Raw genomic sequence first — 16,012 nt, 5'->3', positions numbered from 1 at the left:
ACTTAAGCTTTAAACATTTTTTTTGTTTGCAATCATGCCCATCTTGCAAAAATTGACGTTGAAACTTCTATGTACATTCCAAAAACATGCCATCGACTATGCCTTGAATATACTGCCGTCTCCTTGCTTGGATCATCGATCTACTCAGCTTTTAGGGGGCATAGTGGTAGATAATATACCCACCTTTGCAGCTTCTGAGGAAGAAGCTAGAAAATGTCATACATCTGATCCTTGAAACCTTGTGAAAGCATTTCATCAGCTTCATCCAGCTTAAACATCTTTATGTAGTCATGACAAAGACCCAAGGATTTGCCGAAGCAGCTCTGTTGGAAAATTTCTTAGCAAAATCTAGGTGAGATTGAGAGACTAGATGATATCCCAAGTGTCATATGCTCCTTGAGCCACAAATATATGCTCAAATTTCTCCAAAAACTCCAAGTATAGCAAGTCTTCTGATGACAAGGTCTCCTCTCCAACCATAGCCTTCATTGTATGCACATCCTTCCCACATTACAAGATACAGGCCTCCTACCAATGTTCAAAGTGACGAAAATGTTCATTAAAAAAAATTCCCCCATCTTCGTTAAACATGTGTATTAGCATCTAAACGAAACCATCACAATTGGCGTCGGTTTTGCGACGCAATACCGCTGCCCATACCGATGCCACTAGTGACAGTTTTTTACGACACATATTATGACTCCAATAGCAATGCATGCAGTAAATTTGCAATGCTAATAGCGATGGTTAGAGAGAAAAGAAATTTGTGGCATGGTAGCTAGCACTATGTGTTCTATTTATATTCTACAAATGGTATACATGCTAAGTATGCAATGGTCGTCAAAATGAGCACAAAATGTACTTGAACCCACAAGACTGATACATAAAATAAATACAACATCATTGATGAAAACTCATGAGATAATGGGAAGATACAAATAATGATAATAACATAGTACATAGAAGATGTCTACATAAATCAAGGACCAAAAAGGAAGAGGATATGTGCTATAGGAATCTAAGCAAGAGTTATAGATTCTCACCATCCAAAAGCTCATCCTGACACAAAGGAGCATTGAACCGAGTCTGCAAAAAAGAAGATGCATATTAATCCACCATACATAATGCATTTTAATAAAAATAGTAACTACTGACAAGAAATATGAGTAACTTACTGGGCCGTTGCGTGCATAGTCTATTGATCAATGTAGTGAGACCATGTCTCTTTGTATATCGAGTCTCTAGACTGGTGGGATCGTGGTTTGTAATGGAGTGTTGCAATGAAAACAAAATAAAATAGTTAGAAACATGATTGTCAGTACAAGAAATATTGGGAAAAAGAAAGCGATAAGAATAAAAGAAAAACTTACAAAGTTCTCTAGATAAGTACTCCTATCGCAACCACTCCCAAGATGATGGACCACCCCTGCTTCCAATCCTGCCCTGGCTGCCTCGTGCTACTGTCTCCAACATCCTAGAGAGTTTGTAGCCTCCTCCCTAAGTCTCCGCCAATCATCTATGTTGTCATGCCGCTACGCGCACACTGTGTAAAAAAATCTAGAGTGTGGCTTCCTTTTAGATTTAGAGAGCCAATGCCACTTTAGGCATTAGTGTTAGTGTCCATGGTTCAAAATATTAGATTTTTTTAACAAGTTTTTAGCCAATTTTTTATATTCTAGATATTATCTCTTGTAAAAATCCAGAAAACTATAGATAACTTTTAGATTAGGATGACATGTAAAAGAAAGCATATATCTTTCAGCCAATTTGAGAGGATTTTATATAAAAAGAGAGATTGACGAAATCGCGCGACGAGTGATTGCTATTTTCAAGCAGTAAACATCACTCCAAAGTGGAAGATGAAGGAGTGATTTGGCAGAGTTTGGCCAAGCCTCCTGCTATATAACCCCCCCTTTCAGAGCCAATGGAGGGATCAGATAAGTGATGTGAGTAGCATAGAGAAAGGTATTATTTTGTACACGTTTTTGTCTATTAGAATTATATTTTCTCATAATACTGAAAGAAACTGATAGGCTTCATCTGTGTTAGTATTCTTCTATATATTCTAATTCTTTTTCGGAGTATTCTTCTACATCTTTAATCTCTTCGAATCCCTTCTCTTCCATCTATTCCTCTTCCTAAATCTACCTTCACCTTGTTGTCTCTTATCTTCAAAAACTTGGCTTGAAACCTTCAACCCTACGCGCTGCAACATTGGTGAACCCAAGGTTGGTGTAAGAGAACTCCAAGATGGGGAATTCTTTAGGAGATGCTCTACAACAATTGGTATGCATACTGCAACAAACTCAGCAATAAAAAATCCAATTGTTACAACAACAACAACAACAAAGGCAAGATGAAGAGAAGATTGATTCCACAGCTATCAAGGCCCTAGAGAAAGTTGGGCAGAAATTAAACAATTTAATGGTCAAAATTTCTATGTTTTTATTCGCTTGTATGTTGAAAATTTGCTCTTCTTTGGTGTACCATAATATGCATGGAGTCACTATTTTGCCAGACTAGCCAAGCATGGTTTTCAAGAGAGAATCCATGGTCTTCTTCAGCAAGATGCAGATTGGGCTACATTCAAACAAGCCCTACACTAAGAATTCTTCTTAAAAGACTCTAGTCTAATGACGAAGAAAAGTTTCGCTAATTGGGTTGAGAAACCCAACAAAGGTTTAGTTGCAACAGCTTTATACCATGAATTTGAAAGTAAATTTGGAGAATTTGATGATGCTGAAGACCAACAAAGTATGGAAGGTCAGAAGATTGAATTATTCCTTAAGGCTATAGATCCCATTCTGCAAGAAAATCTTGCTGATCGCCTAGAAGATGCTACCTCCGAATCAAGAGTCAAGACTGCATGGACAAATGTTACTTATGCAGTTAACATGATTGCTCGAAGAGAGTGGATGTGACTAAGATTGGGCTCTACTTCAACATCAATAACTCCATTGATGGAGCTTGTTCCACCTTCAAAATCCCCTATTTCTTTAAACTAATCAACCAACTCTTTCTTCTTCTGTTTCGTCTAAAAATGATGTGATGGATGAACTTATTAAAAGCATGGGTGACATTCATCTGAATCTTATAGAAATGAGTTCCAAGGTGAAGAAGCTAGATGTCAAAGTTGAAGAACGGGGACAATCATAATCTCAAAGACCCATGAGAGAAGGCTTTAAGAGGCATTGTATTTAGTGTGACAACCAACAACATGAGAAGAGGGAGTCCTCAGCCTTTGGTGAGGCTGAAGCATAGAAGCTCATCTTTTGGAAAGACGTAAAAATTCATGGAGCTCAAACTAGTCTTGGAGCCAAATTTTGACAATGGTGGAATGACAAAAAGATTAGAATATTTAGCTATAATGAATGCCTACGTAGAAATTGATGTAGCTACCTATGGACTGAAAATTGAGCCAACTAAATCAAGTTTGAAAGCATGTAAAGCTAATGTGCAATCTAAAGTATGAATGCAGGCACTAGATCAAAAGGAACGTGGTAAAGCAACCAAAGAAGATTTGGCTAACACGAGTCAGTGCATTCGAGGAATAACTGGTTGGAAAGAATAGGTAGATTCTTTCTTCGCCTTTGCACATTTAGCTGACATCAATCATAAAGAAGACTTGATTGAAGAAAAGAGAATAAGAGAAGATGAACCAGGGCCTTCCTCTTCTGGCCCTCCAAAACGGGTACTAGAAGAACGCCTAAACAACCAAAGCTTGCTAAAAATATAACCCCAAATCAAGAGATGGAAGATGCGCCACAAACAAAAAAGACCGAAGGAAAGAAGAAAGGCAAGCAGCTAGGCTACAAATTGCAGTCTGACATAGAATCTACAACCGATCTCAAACGAGTCCTAGGAGAACAAATTCTGGGAAGCAAAATGAAAATTCCATGATGTAATTATTAATGTAATCAAAAGGAAAAGACAATATGTTGGTGATGAAGCTGAAAAAATAGTGCATGCTTTTTTGCAAGTTCTTGGAGTTTTTCTGCAGGATGAAGAGAAGCTGACTTCACAAGGAATTCATCTTGAAGCAGTTAAAGAATTAATTACAGCAATTGAAGTTGAAGATAAAGAAAGCATGAATGCAAAAATTAAAGAAGCAAAAACTGAAAGCGTAATGGTTGGCTGGTCCAAACTAGTTGGGCCGAGCCCATCTCTCAAAACGAAGGCCATCTATAGCACATGCATGAGGAGGAAGATGCTCGATTCATTCCAAGTACTCACTACTCTTGCACGCATTGGGCAAGAGTAACAACAGTAACAGTCGTCAAAATTGAAGAAAAAGAAACACCATGTATTGCACTCTCAGACCATGGTTCGGAGATAAACGTCATGGCAAGGAGTCTCTATGAAAGTGATAGATGGCCCATTGATATTGATCCAGGTTGGCGAATGAGAGCTGCAAAAAACTCTTCTACAGAGTTATATGCTACATGTCCTAATATGCAGCTAACTATTGGAGACATAAAAGACAATTTTCACTTTTTTATTCAAGACTCTTGTAGTTACCCTATCATTCTTGGGCAACCTTACATTTCTAAAGCCTGCTTGGAAACAAAAGCTCTTGACGATGGTTCTTCCTATGCTCGAATCCGAAGCAAGGATAATGAATGAGCTGTCCAATTTCTTATTGTGTGTGTTAACCATCATCGAAACAGAGATCGACTGCGTGATTATCCTATGCCTCCTAATGCCTGAGAATTTAAGGGTTTTTGGGCTACACTGCTGTAAAAGGAGGCTATGGCAGTGCGTCATGTAAAAATATTGAACCTCCTTATGCTACAGAAACTGTCTCAAGCAAATCTGTATGTATGTATAGCCAATAGTATGGGCTATTATAAGTCTCTTCTAGCCATGACTAAAGCTGAAAGAAAATATTTATGTCATGTAAAAAGGGAGTTGAAAACTTATTATATGATGGCTGAAAATGAAGATATTTCAGGCTTTTTTTTTAGATTGATTAGTACTGACACGTTGGCTTAAATATATGCAGCTGCTCATGCTGAAAATCAAGCTGAAAATCAGTCCTGTATATTGGATTTTTATCAAACAATTCAAGAAATTGTTGAGCAGGAAGACATGGGTTTACTCAACAAGGTTGAAACGCAAATGGAGACAAAATACAAGACGGTGGATAAGAAAGTTAAACTTGTGGTAGTCCCATTGCCTCTTGAAAGTGAAGGGCTCGCTGATAGGGCATCAAATCAGCCAAGTCTTCGTGATCCTTTCAGCATTGGTCAGAAGTTCACATCTGAAAGTATAAAAAAGCTCAAAATAGGTGAAAATTATTTCCTTTCGCCGGTTGAAAAACACTCTTTTATGTAAACGCTAATGAAACATAAAAAAGCTTTTGCATTTCAACTAAGTAAAATAGACTGTGTGGATCCAAATATTGTGGCTCCTATGGTCATTTTTACAGTCCCACATATGCCTTAGAACCTCAAGCCCATTCCTATTCCAAGGGGGCATTTGCCCAAATTATTGGAACTTCTAAATGAGAAGATCAAAATGAAGATTTTAGAACCTTCTTCAGCACCTTACTCAAACCGATGGTTTAATGTGGCCAAGAAAAATGGATCTTTATGATTAATTCAAGATCTACAACCTATTAATCATGTCACAATCTGAAATGTTGGTTCGGGTCCAATTGTTGACAAATTTGCTGAAGCTTTTGCAAGTAGAAAAATTAATTCTATGGGCAATCTATATTCAGGATATGACCAATTTCAGCTTTCATTAGAAAGCCAAGACATTACCACAATGAAGACACCTCTTGGATTTGTCCGCATGTGCACTCTACCACAAGGTGCAGCAAACTCTGTAGCCCATATAATGAATGCCATGCACAAAGTCTTAAGGGACTTTATTCCACAACTTACTCTTCTATTTCTTGATCATGTACCTATCAAGGGATGTGAAGTCAATGAAAAGAATGAGGAGCTTGACAAAGATGGTTCCACGACATTTTTAGTTAACCATATTCATGATTGTTATAGGATTTTGACAAGGCTAGAAGAGGTACATCTTACCCTTTCTAGAGCTAAGGGAATTTTTGGAGTAGAAGAAGTCCTAGTGGTTGGTCATCTATGTGGTCCCTATGGACGCAAACCTTCGCCAATCAAGATAGATGCCATCAGCAGAATGCAAGAAAAATGCACTAATGCTTCAGAAGTAAGAAGATTTCTTGGCGCATGCATATTCTATCTCATATGGATACCAATTTTTCTCATGTAGCCAAAAATCTTTATCAATTATTAAGAAAAGACCAAAGATTCTCTTGGGGTAATGAGCATACAACCACTATGTGTAAATTAAAGAAGCTATTAATTTTAGCCCCCACTCTCAAATGGGCTGATTATTCAAATGGTCAACCCATCATCCTTACTATGGATACAGGTCCCATTGGGATAGGATGGGCTGTTGGCCAAGAGGATCTTGAAGGAAATAGGTATGCAATTCATTTTGGAGCAAAAGTTCTCAATGAACGTCAAAAAAGGTATGCACAAGTAAAAAGGGAATTGTGGGGAGTTTTAACAGCATTAAAGTGTGATCATGAATACTTTATAGGTACTTCCATAGTGGTAGAAACTGATTGTCTTCCACTCTTGGGCATGATTGCCAACCACTCTACACCCGACATTGCTATGCTAAGATGGATTGCATATATTAAGTCTCTCAACCCCAAATTAAATCATATTTTAGGAACGTGAATCCATTTGTTCACATGCGATCACGTGCAAGATATGACAATGAATAAGAGCTGATGGAAGAGGATGAAGGTGAAGAATCTATACTTGCTGAATTTCATTCCATGGCTATGCTAAAAATACATTTTTTTTAGTTACTACATATACTGGTCCAAAGCTGAAGACAACAGAATGGTCAAGTAGAAGCCAGCATGCTCATTGCATTGCTCAAGTTTTAGTTCATTTTCTTGAAGAAGATTATGAGGAAGATTGGCTGAATATTGGCCAATATTTGAGCACAATGATAAAGAAGGAGACTTGGAGTGATGAGAAGTTCAATCATATCAAGAGGAAAGCTTATGGTTTTTTTCTTAAAGAATGACATCTATGGAAGTGTGCAAAGAAGAAGAAAGGAGCACATGTCCGAGTTGTAGATAACAAAAGGTTACAACAACAGATAATGAAGGAATTTCATGAAAGCTTGTGGACATGACATAGAGGCATATGGGGAACCTTTATTAAAGTCAAAGAAAAATATTGGTGGCAAAACATGTATCGGGACATAACACATTTTGTTGAAACATGTTATGTGTATCAGATGTATTCTATGGTCAAGCATCGAGATGGGTTACAACCGACTTATCCCTTGTCTACACATTATATATGGGTTATTAATCTTGTCACCATGCCTATAAGAATACGGGATATGAGATATTTAGTGCTTGCAACAGAGGATCTAACCAATCAAGTTTAGGGCAAAGACTTAACAACCAAATCCACTCAAGTTGTTTGTCGTTTTTTGCTTGAAGAAGTGTTTTGTAGATATGTTTGTGTGGGTAAAGTAACTGCACATACAGGAGAGTTGGATGCTAATGAGGCACGTAATTTCTTTGCTCAATTAGGTATTAAGTTGGCTTTAACATCACCCTACAACCCTGAAGGCAATGGGAAAAGTAAGAGAGGGCACCAACCTATTCTCAAAGCTCTAGCAAAGTCTTGTAGAGAAAATATCAAAGAATGGCATAAAATGCTACCTTTTGCATTATGGACTGACTGGACTATTCACAATATAGTGAGTGGCTATATGCCAGCTGAACTTATGCATGGACAACAACCAATTATGCCAATTGAAGAATCTATTCTCACATGGAGTCATCTATCTTGGGAGGAAGGCATTAGTAGAGAAGAGTTACTGACTTTTTGCATATGTCAACTAGAAAGAAGGCCCGAAGATGTTCAAGCAACTATTAAGAAGCTAAAGACAGCAAGACTAAATAACAAAAGAAGATTTGATAAGCGACATTGACTTTGGCCAAGAGCAATTCAAGAAAATGATTGGGTGCTTATCTATGACAGCAGCCTAGACAATCAATACACTGATTCTAGGAAGATGGTAAAGCGTTGATTTGGTCCATATGTGGTAAAGGTTGTTCATGACAATGCCACATATTCATCGATTGAATTGGATGGAACAAGCATGAAGATACCCATAGATCAAAAAAGAATCAAGCTCTTTATACGAAGAGAAAGTTCAACATATGAGCTAGAAGACATGAAAATAATTCAAGAGCATGAAGACATAGAGGAAGCGGAAGAGGCAGAAGATGAAGACATTGACATGGCAGGTTAGGATGTGCAGGTTAGGAGAGGGTGGATGTCATGCTGCTACACGCACATCATGTAAAAAAATCTAGAGTGTGGCTTCCTTTTAGATTACCAATGCCACTTTAGACATTAGTGTTAGTATCCATGGTTCAAAATATTAGATTTTTTTGGATAAGTTTTTAGCCAATTTTCGATATTCTAGATATTATCTCTTGTGAAAATCCATAAAACTATAGACAAATTCTAGATTACGATGCATGCAAAAGAAAGCATGTAGCTTTTAGCCAATTTGAGAGGATTCTATGTAAAAAGAGAGATTGACGAAATCGCGTGATGCGCGATCGCTGTTTTTAGGCTGTGAACAACACTCCAAAGTAGGAGATGAAGAAGGAGGCATCCTGGTTTTTAATACACTAGAAGGTTGATAGACAGGTCACCACAAAAGGATGAGTTCACCTCGTTCTCAAAGAATTCTTGGCCTCTTGTCTTTTCTTCATCACACTCCAAGCCGACATCCACCCCTTGCAGTATCAACCCCTCCATCTACATACTATCCTTATCTACGCTGGGAACATTTCTTTCATCAGACACTGTGACACTTCAGGGAGCTGAAGGCACAATATACCACCATCAAGGTTATTGAGGGTTGGGATAGAAAATTACATGTTCATTAGAATCACATACAAGAGAGATTCAACATTTGTGACATATCTGTGTCGTAATAAAATTTTAAAACATAGTTCATGCATGTGTTCACAATGGATTGGAAAGACAAATATGTCATGCAAATCAGTCTATCTTTTTTTAAATCTATTTTGAGAAATCCAAGTGGACCTCGTCAAATGATTGCCCTGGCTCCTTTTAGTACCACTTTGAACCATTGCAAATCGAATATAATCATGGAGAAGCTATGGTAATCCACTGAGATAACACTTTGCAAGTTCTTAAAATTCTCCATCATCTATAATGGTGTTTGGATCTGTGGCTTACCATCGACTCTCTTACTCAAACTTTGCCACGGCACCATAATCCGTTGTGGAGTGCAATTTGTCGATGCTCTCAACACGAAAATGTTACCCACATGACTGCATTGCACTCTATATTTTGTAGTATACATTGAAACACTTAGATTAGTTGTCATATATAAAATCTAGATATGACATCTTATAGAATATGTGGTCACCTTTGGACCACATCCCCTCGAGTATTCCCACTCCTCGGTAAAGACCTCCATCCCTTCGCAAGAGGGTGCGATCAAAGCTCCATGTGCCCATCCTATAGACATAAACCACAACATCTCCTCCATGCCCTCAAGATATCAAATCATTCAATGGCATGTATTGTGTGAAAATTCCAATCACACTTTTTCTCGATCTTTCTTGGCTTGCTCATATCTAGCAAGCCATGTCTCCATGAATGCATGGTGTAACATACAAAAATGATTCACATTCTTCTCCATTGTAGCATCCATCCTTTTTTCTACCCCATTTCCAACCACCACATCTCTGGTTAATCTATCATTGTCCTTCAACGAGTGACCATAGCATATTGTTGTATCTGAATCCACTGTTGGTAGCCAGTGTGAAATATGTACTAATACCTCTAACATTAACCAATCTTCAGCTATGCTACATTTTAGGCGAGTTCACTGTCACATAAAGCCTTTCAAGGTTTTCATGAAGTGCTGTAAGAAGAACATCCATTCCATATAGATAGGTCCCGCAATCTCCACTTCATCTACAAGATGCACCAAGAGGTGGGTTTATATTGTGAACATGCTTGTGGGAAGGTATTTCTCAAATACACAAACCATCTCCACTGCTCCCCACCTTGCGGATTCAATAGAGGGTATCTTGATCTCCTTCTATGAGATCCATAGTACTAAATTTGACAACCTATAAGTTGTCCCGTGTATTTCTGGAGTGAGGCATCTTGCGATCACAATCGATAGTATAAATTATCACAAATGAAAAAGCATTACAACCACCGATTAGACTCCAAATAGAAAAATATATAGACCACTTACAATCGGAGGCAAGTACAAACCTGTCATATCTTATGCCAATCATGGGATTTTAGCCTTGATAGTTGGTCGCCTTTAGAAAAAGCATATTTGAGAGAATGCATGATACCTGGTGGAGTTCGAATAGACCTGATAATTTTGTTCACAATGCACTCTTGTTTAGTGGAAAAAACCCAAGGAGTGCGAGATAGTTACAAGAGACCATCAACACACTCAACTATGGCCAAAGCACCTTCATCTTCCCAACCTCCTTCAAATCCATTCATGCCTTTGCAATGTCTCTCTTTCCTATAATGTGGTCCTATATTAAGCTACCCACATTCTTCAAAATATGCATTGGATCCAACAAGTGGTTCATCTATAAGCGGGTCCAATACGACAACTCATAGAAAGCCGAGAACTGTCACATTCCGTTTGGATGTGACTCTATGTGGATCATTTTCCACTCGTACTAGCTTTGGGCATTTATTCATATTGAAGGTCATTCAAGAAAACCTTCCCTTAGTTCATGACTCTCCAGCATGAAAGAGGTGTGTCTTTGATATGCCATCTTATTCATGGTTCATGACATTCGGGAGTCTAACTATGGCCCACACAATAGACATGCATGATAACCTAAGGTAACTAGACTTGTTCCAATACCTCTATTTATTGAATACAAACTTGAAAGAGATATGATAGATATGACCAATGAGAATGGAAGCCTACTTATGTGAGCACTCCCCAAATCGTGAAAAGTCATACATGGTCTACATGAGAATGGATCATATATTGGTAGACCTTCGACCATTGCACTTACTCATATCTTCCACGACAACCCCTTTCTCCCTCAAAATCTTCATCTCATTCATGACGAATGGACAAAGATAGATGTCCATATTCCTGACTTTGTAGTGGCCAGGAACGAGCAATCTAAGGATCATGTGTCATTTCTTCATAGAAATCCATGGCGGGATGTAGTTAACAAGGACTACATGTCACACACTATAAGAAGTTGAGCGGAGACCGAATGGGTTCACACCATCTAGAGCAAGACACGAGCCAAAGATTCCTTGACTCTCGTCATAGAAAGCTTGGAAAAGTAGAGTCAATGTTCCATGCGGGTGAATCCATTGATATTCGTTGGACTTCATCTGAGGATTTATTCTACGCATGCCACATTGTCAATCTTGCCATGCCATGCTTGACATATGAAACATGTGGCATATACAAGGGATAAGTGAAAAATATCTAAGAACTTTCTGAGGGATGGTTTGCCCTTTCTAGTCTTGTCGATAACTATGAGCACCACACTTTGGACATGTCTCCATAGTCTTATATTCTCCTCGAAACAACAAGCAATAATTGACACATGCATGGATGCAATAATCATTACAAGACTCATGCATGATATTTTCAAGTGTTAATATATGATACTTTAGCAAACTAAAAAGAAATCATCTAACACCTTGTAAAAGCATAACTATTTTTCATAATGGTGCCGAAAAGAAATCAATGAAGCGTATGTTGAAGGTACTTGAACAACTCGGCCACACTCATATCGCTCCCCCCTTATTTTACTTGCATACTTAGGAGTACAAGCAATTTCTTCAGGCGAGATACTCGGCATCCATCATATAATAGTATGGATGCTTCCTCTCTTAGCAGATTAGATGTCTCGGCATCCACGGGTATCAATGCATCAATCATTGCCTCCATCTCAAGCTCCAAGTTTGTGTAGGAAAGTCATAAAGGCTGTCTATCTCCTCTGGTATTCATGGTATAGATTGGGTCGTGCTTTCCAAGTGGTGGATTGGCTCAGACACTCCATCCATTCTATGTCCATGAACTCTTCTAACTAGCCACAATAGGTGCAATCCTCCTTGGGATGAGACATCACCTCCCTGTATAAATTTACGGCCACATTTTCATGTTTTTGTATATGTTATTCAATTAGTTTGCAAATATAAGGCATAATTGATACACATTTTTCTTACCGTTTGCTCAAAGTTTGAGATCACTTGATCAATAATCTTCGATTAGAACTTGCCAAAACATCGTACATGTTCTATAGACAAGTGACGCTTTCGTCTGATTGCTAGCTTGCATTGAGAGCAAGGACACGAGACATGCTAATTAAGATATGCTCGCAATCTTGAACATCACAACCATCATCGTTTTCCATTTTCTCTACCTTACGACAAACAATTGCTTTTTGTTCTCAGTCTCTATTTCTTTTTTAATTTGTTTGAGAAGGGATTTCTTCTCTTGTAACTCCATAAAATTAATGTCAACTGAAACATCTTGGTTTACAATACGTAACTTTAGATACATGGAAATTAGAAACATTAATAGTATGGTTAACTATAGATTCCTTTAAAATAAACATTAAATAATTTTTAGATTTTCTATCCACTATATCTACTTAGTGTTGGTTCTAATATAGGGAAGATAATCAGTATTTATAAAGCAATACATACCATTCCATATCCAACATGTTTTATAATGTAGAAAGATCATAAAGTCAATCTAAGGTGTGCACAAATTGATTCCTTTTTATCCAAATTAAGTCTATCACATAGGAAAAGTTTTACCTCAATCCCACAAGGATCAACCTAAAGCAAGTCTTAATTGTGACTATAGTGTCTTACCATGGTTATCTAATATTAGCTTAGAATAACTACTTTGCTATCATCTCTCAAACTTAAGTAGAATATTGCATTGGTTTAAAGATAGTGAAAAATGAGGGGAGTAATATGCATCAACCACTTTATTAATAAGATATTGTGTCAACTCAGGCCCCCTAAAATAACATTGATTTGGATCTAGGATGACACACTAGGATAGTTGAAATTCGATCATTCTTTCCTAACTTGACCTAATTTAGCATTTTAGATTTTTAATGGAATTCTCTTGGCTAACCAAGACCACTTTGTTGTATAAAAATCCTGGGCAATTTAAAGACTCCCTTCCCTCGAAGAGTAGCATTAGTTTTCTAACTAATCTAACAAAATTTATCCACCTCTCTTTGTGCTCTTCGTTTTATGTTCTCTCCCCCTTCTGTTTCTCTCTCTCTCTCTCTCTCTCTCTTTGTTTTCCCTCTCTTTGTTTCTCTCCACCCCCTCGTGTTTTTCCACTCATTCTCCTCTCTCCCTCCCTCCCTCTCTCTCTCTCTCTTTGTTATCTTTCATGTTTATTCTCTCTTTCTCCCTCAATGCACCTCATTCTAAAAAAAAACACAAACAAAAGAAAAGAAGAAAGAACAAGCACAAACCAAGAGAAGGAAATGTACTCACCGCAAAGGCCTAAGGATGGATTCTTCATCTCCTCTTCGCGACGGCCCCTCTTCTTCCTTCCTGCACTTTCTCCTCTTCTTCATGAATGGCGATGGTAGCATTGGCGGCGGTTAGAAGCTCTCATTCTCTCTCTTTCTCTCTTCCTCTTCCTCTCCCTCTCAAAGCCATGATCTCTTTCACACTCTCTCAAACTCTTTATGAAAAAATGTCGCGCTTGGGTTTTGCTTGTTTTTTTTTTTCTCATAGTACTATCGCTATTTGCATTGCTATTTGTGATGCAAAAAGTGATGCTGCTAATCTGTGTCACAAACACCTATTGCTATGCCCCTATATCCTTATAGTGCCAATTGCATAGCTGGCATAGAGTTGATTTGAAACATCCGCATGATCTTTTCTTTGCATCCCCTCCCCAATAGCACTCTTCATCAATCATGAAAGACATGGAGGAACATTGATTGGAGGATAAATCTGTCGATTATGAAGCTGTCAATCAATGTAAATTTGACCCTCATTAATATACCCAGTAAAATTAGGAATTGGATAAGTAATATCGTTGTTTGGCAGGATCAAAATGGGAATTTTTGTAATGGATCTCTTTCTCGCTTGGAATCTTCCTATACACTCATAAATTGTGACCAAGTCAATGTACATGTAACTAGGTTATCCATGACGACCCAGTAACTTCCTCTCGTGCTGTAGAGACCTCTCGTAGAGCATCAACATAAGAACTCATGTTTGTGAGAATAACAAGTACATTCTTGCCAAGATTATATCTTAGATACTCAACTGTTGTGAGGGAAATCCTAGGAGTAATAATACACTCAATGGTAGGATCATTTGCCAAATTCAAGAATAAAGTGAATGTCTCCATCAAGCCATTTTTTTCAAAGTCATGTTTCAAAAAATGAATAGTTTCCATGTTTACTCCCATGGCCACAAACACTATAGCAAAGTTATCTTCTTGAACATCATCCATCAGATTTTCGTGTCATTTCACAAGACCTACTTGGTAGCAGATCTGGGCTGTAATTTCATTATGAGGTAGACTTGTTGCGAAGCATAAATACCTTTTTGTGTGTGCTTTGAAGTTCGCATAAAATTGGAGCTTTTGAGATCCAAGATAGGCTTGATCATGTACCAACCTTCCTTGGCCTATTGTTTTTGTAATTGCACACACTTTCATCACACCTACAAGAATTACCCTATCTAGATCAATACCCTTCTTTAGTATTTCATTATAGAGTTTGAGGACCATATTGAAGGGGCCATGCAAGGCATATCCAATGATCATTATGCCCTATGATACAATGCTTTGACTTGGCAACTTATCAAACTCTTCATGTGTCTATTGTAGGCTAGAACACTTCACATACACATAAGTAGGCAAATTTTCCTATGTAGGGAACTATATAGGGAATTTTCTCTATGTAGGAATTTTCTCTAACTAGGAAATGTTCCATTTTTCCTATGATCATTTACATTCCCTAATTATGTATGTTCTTAAGTAGGAAATTAATAGGGAATTCCCTTTTTTCTTCCTAAGTAGGGAATGATTGAAAGTTTCTTGTGATATAAGGGATGGCATTGGCAACAGGAGCTGGAGCAATCTATCTATAGCTATTATAGGGAATGCCATGGATCAAGAGAGAAATCTATCTATAGCTATTATAACAGGCATACTATAATACTCTAAACACCTCTAAACCTACACTTTTTGACCAATAAGACAAATTTGAAGCTTCATTCACTAAAAGAAATGATAATTTCTCACCACTTAAAGCATGAGAAGCACAACTAGACAACTAGATATGCCTTTTTATTGTAGTCCCAACCTCCTCCAAATAGGTTGCACAACTAGACAACTAGATATATTTCAAAAAAAAAAATCCAGCTTTCTTTGGTGATTAAGGAGATTCACAATCTGCCCCCCTTGAAAGATTTTTCCATAGTTGCATTGCATCATGCACACTGTCTCTTACTTGTTTCACCTAAGCAAGGAAATAATTTGAAATTATATATATTCATAGATAAAGCATGTCTTTCAAGAATGCAACAAAAAGCATCGAAAGCAAATAATACAATGTTAAAGAACAACCCTTGTCAAATCGACAAGATTCAAGGATACTCAAGGTGATTGACATGAAAGACACTAATGCAAGGCCAAGATTGAAACCAATGCGAGTAAGTGTTTCAGTATGCTGCCTTCCTTGTTGCCCAATTTTTGTTCTCCAAAGTTTCATATATACATGGCATCAACAAAGTTAAATGTTGTTGAGTGAAGGATCCAACTTGTTACATAGGATATGCATGTTGAGACGAACCGACATCTCAATGCACAAATACTAGACGAGGGCCCCTCTTCTTGAAGCAGAAGACCTAGACCAATTAGGACTTGATGAATTTGAGTCAAGTGT

At 37.7% G+C, this 16,012-nt stretch overlaps 1 pseudogene; it reads right to left on the bottom strand.

Annotated features, from left to right (window-relative positions):
- Nucleotides 1-288: 288 nt before the first annotated feature.
- On the bottom strand, nucleotides 289-14,637 carry LOC148027041 (V-type proton ATPase subunit B 2 pseudogene; annotated as a pseudogene).
- Nucleotides 14,638-16,012: the final 1,375 nt, after the last annotated feature.

This window comes from Lygodium microphyllum, chromosome 13 (genome assembly GCF_053477565.2).
Source record: "Lygodium microphyllum isolate KBCC chromosome 13, Lygodium_microphyllum_v1.1.10, whole genome shotgun sequence".
NCBI classification, from domain to species: domain Eukaryota; kingdom Viridiplantae; phylum Streptophyta; class Polypodiopsida; order Schizaeales; family Lygodiaceae; genus Lygodium; species Lygodium microphyllum.
This window is presented reverse-complemented; position numbering and strand designations above follow the sequence as displayed.